At 43.1% G+C, this 3,980-nt stretch overlaps 1 long non-coding RNA gene across 1 annotated transcript; it reads right to left on the bottom strand.

Moving 5' to 3' along the window:
• Positions 1-504: 504 nt before the first annotated feature.
• On the bottom strand, positions 505-3,706 carry LOC108500995. Its single transcript, XR_001876109.1, has 3 exons — positions 3,598-3,706; positions 1,360-1,504; positions 505-829 (listed from the first exon to the last, which is right to left on the bottom strand). It is a non-coding gene; the product is annotated as an uncharacterized LOC108500995 (long non-coding RNA).
• Positions 3,707-3,980: the final 274 nt, after the last annotated feature.

Raw genomic sequence — 3,980 nt, 5'->3', positions numbered from 1 at the left:
GTGTATCTTCCCTTGCTCTGTTCCCTGGTGGGGCAATCTCTGTGGTGGTTTATTAAATAGCTCTTGTTCTATGTGCCTGTTCTTCTCCAGTGAACTCCAGCAGTGGAGATGGAGTTTGTAAAAGAGAGAGCATCTTTTCTCTGTTGTTTGTCTCATGCTCTGCCCATTTGTAAGTACTTAGCATTGACAGGCTCTACAGATCTGTTATTATTTCTTTAAGATGAAATCCCACAGTCACACAAATGTCAAAACCTCAGACTTGCTCCCTCTGTGTTGCAAGAGACTTCTGCTGCAGCAGTGATGATGTACAGAGTGGTGGTATCTCACCTCCAGAACTGCCTCTCCTCAAAAGCCCTCAAAAGCTGGGATGGACAAAGAACTCTATGGAGCAGAGCAGGCATTCCCCAAGAATATTTTCAGTTTTGCTTCCCTCTCAGTAGAAGGCTATATACTTCACAGTGGCCCTGTGAAGCTCACTTCTTTTTTTATTCACTTTACTTGTTCACACAGGCACTGTCACAGCAGTTACTGAGCTACACCCTCTGACTGATGAAAATGCTTAACTTGCAGGGAGATGGCTGTTTATTCTGGAGGTCAGTGCAAACATTCAGGAATACTTCCAGGATTTTTTTCAGTGATCCACTCGGTCCTTTTTGCCTGGACTGTGTGTCTGTGTCACTTGGGTCACCATTTGGGGAGTGTTCAGCATATCACCTTGGAGCTACAATGCTGGGCACTGGCCAGGGTCAAGCATCTGCATGAGTGATGTACTATGACCTTTTCCATCTCAGATTTTGTTTTCAGGGAGGAATCCATGTGGGATTAGCACCTGAAATAAGAAGTGAAAAAAGGATGTGATAAAAAGAGGAAAAAACTGTACCGAGGGGAGTTACATGTAGAGAGGGGAGATGAAGCAGGGGAAAGCAAGCAGTTTGGCTAAGAAATGTTGCCACTAAGAGTGAGATGTGCCTTGTTTTTTAGTATTTAGTGGCAAACAAAAGATGCTGGAAGACTGGCTTTTATACAGGTGGAAAGATAAGGTACCTGGGCTCTGTGCCTGTCCACTCATTTATATTCAGAATAAGCTATTGATAAGTCTGTTTTTCCAGGCTCATAAAGCCCAGGAAACTCAAGAGCTGGTCAGAGACAACAATGGGTCTGGATGTGGTGCTGCAGGGTTAGTAATGGCAGAGCACTTTGATGGCTGTCCTGGAGTCTCAGCTACAGACAGTGTTTGTTTTTGTTTTTGTTTCTTTTTCAATTTGGAGACTATTAGAAAAATGTGGAAATCTGCACCTACCCCCCCCCCCCGCCTCCACCCTTCCTTCCCTTTCTGCCCCACATTTGATGGTTCCTTACTCTGTATGCAACAGCAGATGTGGTCTCGCAGGGAGGGAAGGGTAGATATCAGAATTGTCCAGATGAGGCCCAGGAAACAGGGAGAGAGCAGCTGAAGAGCTGGTAGGAAATGTAGGCAGTAGTAAGGATCTGTGCCGGCGTACATCTGCAGAAGAGAAGTGGAGGCAAAGCCACAACAATCACTGCCCAGAAGGTGATGGGAAAATCAGAGTACACTGAGAGGACAGCAAAGAGTGAAACAAGCAAACCTGCCACAGGGAAACCCCCTGTGTATCTCTCAGGTCCCTGTTCTTTGCAGAGAGCAGCACAGAGAGGAGCTGTGAAAATGAGAGGGGTTTGTGAGGTAAGAGAACAACTCAGGCAGTCAGATGTGCTCAGTCAGAGAAAAGACAAGACAACAGTGTTTACTCATACATAAAAGGCTGCTGTGAAGATAAAAGAGTTAGACCAATTATTTCCAGTCGCTGGCAAAGGTTATTCAAAGATAATGAATTTTGAGGGCCATCAAGGAAAATCATTAAAATAATCCAGTGAAACTTGTAACTTGTCAAGTTTTAGTTCTCTTGAAGCAGAAGGAAAGGATATCAGTGGGCATGTGATCAGCAACATAACTGAGAATATAGCTGGCAACCAGGGCCAGTTGTGAAATAGCCAGTGGAGCCACCTTTCAGAGAGTTTGCAGGACAGAGCTAAAATACGCTGCTGTGTGAAGGGATGCTTTCCTCATACAGATTCCAGCAGAGCTTCAAATCTTGGACCCTGCCTTCCCAGCAGAAGGTTCAGTTGCTGAAGTTACAGAAGGGCTCTTTTGAAATGAGGAAGGAGCAGTCAGCTTTGCTTTTACTTTTTACTTTTTACTTTTGTGATTGGATAATGATTAATAGTTACAGTGATATGTACTTCAGTCCAGTTTTATGATTGTAGTAGCTACATCTTGTCACTCTATATGGATTTGTATGTCACTGTGGCATAGTGCTGATTAGTTGAGTAATATTAAGTGCAGAAAGGGAGTAGTCTGCAGAACATTTTCATCTGGCCTCTACCTTCCCCAGAAATGCCAAAGCATGTAGAGGCATGGTAGTTGATTAAGATCTTGGATTTCAGCACTGGACTCAATGACCCACTAGGGTGCTGTGTGTACAATGAAGAATGGCACAGAATTTATGACCTGATTTGCCAAACCAAGATGTAACACCTAACAACTCTGGATACACTAGGTTGACTCCAACTATCATTGGAGTGCAAATTCTAGCCAGAAAGTCGGCAGTAAGAGCAAGTTATAAGTGGTAAATCTAAATGAAAGATCCAGTGAATCTTCCACTGTTTATTTTAGTAACTTCTGCTGAATGGTGTGTGACAAGAATGCTGTAGTATTAACCCAGGTTCTTATCTCTAATGAGGGCAATTTTAAGCTAGATTCTGACATTCTTGCTTTAATTAAACTTATTGGCATTTTAAATCCATTTGCTTGCTAAGAGACAGATTACTATATAAAGGTCTGACCAAATATTATGGGAAAACTATAATCTAGTTTTGCTTATACCTAACTCTGGTCCCATCTTAATTTTTGCCATGCATTCTAGTTTATTCTTGAATATTGTGTTAACCCTGCTGGCATATTGAACTGAATACAGAAGACCATCTTAATAGGGTCTATGTTTATTTGATCAAACCCTTGATCTAGTGCTTGAAATTTCTTGCACATGTGTCTTCCTGCAGTAACTCTGCTGACAAATAATTCACTGAGTCTGGCATGCAATAATTCTTTTGCACTGACTGTCATGTTTTCATCTGGTCCAAGGTTATTTCTCCTCTTGCTTTCCGCCTCCCTTCTCTGGCAGCCGTTCTCACCCCAGCAGAAGGATGCTGCATGGAAGGCATACCTCCTGCAGACACCCTGTGGGTACTTCTTTCTTAATGTTTTCTGTAAACTGTGGCAGCTGGAGAGCATGTACACAACACATTGAGCCTGCTTCATCGGCTGGCAGAGGGAAAAAGACAGAAACCTGCAACCTGAAGCCACTCTAGTTGTCCCATGCCAACCAGACTATTAATGTGAACAGAGCCTGCTGCCCACTTTAGGATAGTTCACTGAATCTACAGGAAACCTTATTGCATATAGAAGAGAAATTGTCACAGTAACTGGAAATTAAATGTATTATTCCTACATCACAGAGTAGGCAGTGTTTATTTGTATGTGTCTGTATAATCTAGTGTAGCATTGGGCAGCAGTCTGACCTCTGGACTGATTTTGCAGATGGGCTTACATCACCGGAGACTGTTCTTAATTTCCACAGGAGAGCGTGAGGGGAGAAAGAAGATGTGTTACTCCTACACAGAGCGTGCAGTCACAGTGAATAATGAGTGATGTCTCTGCAAGTAGCCCTGCAGTCCTTTATGAGGTAACGTGGTCTTTGACGTCAATGGCAAGCTTACTTCCACAAAAGCTGAACCGGGACTGCAGGATTTGGTTTCATAGGGTTTTATGAAGCACAACTGTCAGAGCAACTGAAAGAAATCAGGATGTACTTCACTGGCAGTCCTCCTGGTTTATCTACTCATGATACTTTTTGCTGCTGCCTTGGTTTATGGCATTGCTCCTCTGGTGTGTATTTTTGTGT

The sequence above is a fragment of the Lepidothrix coronata genome, unplaced genomic scaffold (assembly GCF_001604755.1).
Source record: "Lepidothrix coronata isolate B3197 unplaced genomic scaffold, Lepidothrix_coronata-1.0 Scaffold98, whole genome shotgun sequence".
NCBI classification, from domain to species: Eukaryota; Metazoa; Chordata; class Aves; order Passeriformes; family Pipridae; genus Lepidothrix; species Lepidothrix coronata.
Note: the sequence above shows the minus strand (reverse complement) of the source record. Positions and strands in the feature narration are given on the sequence as shown.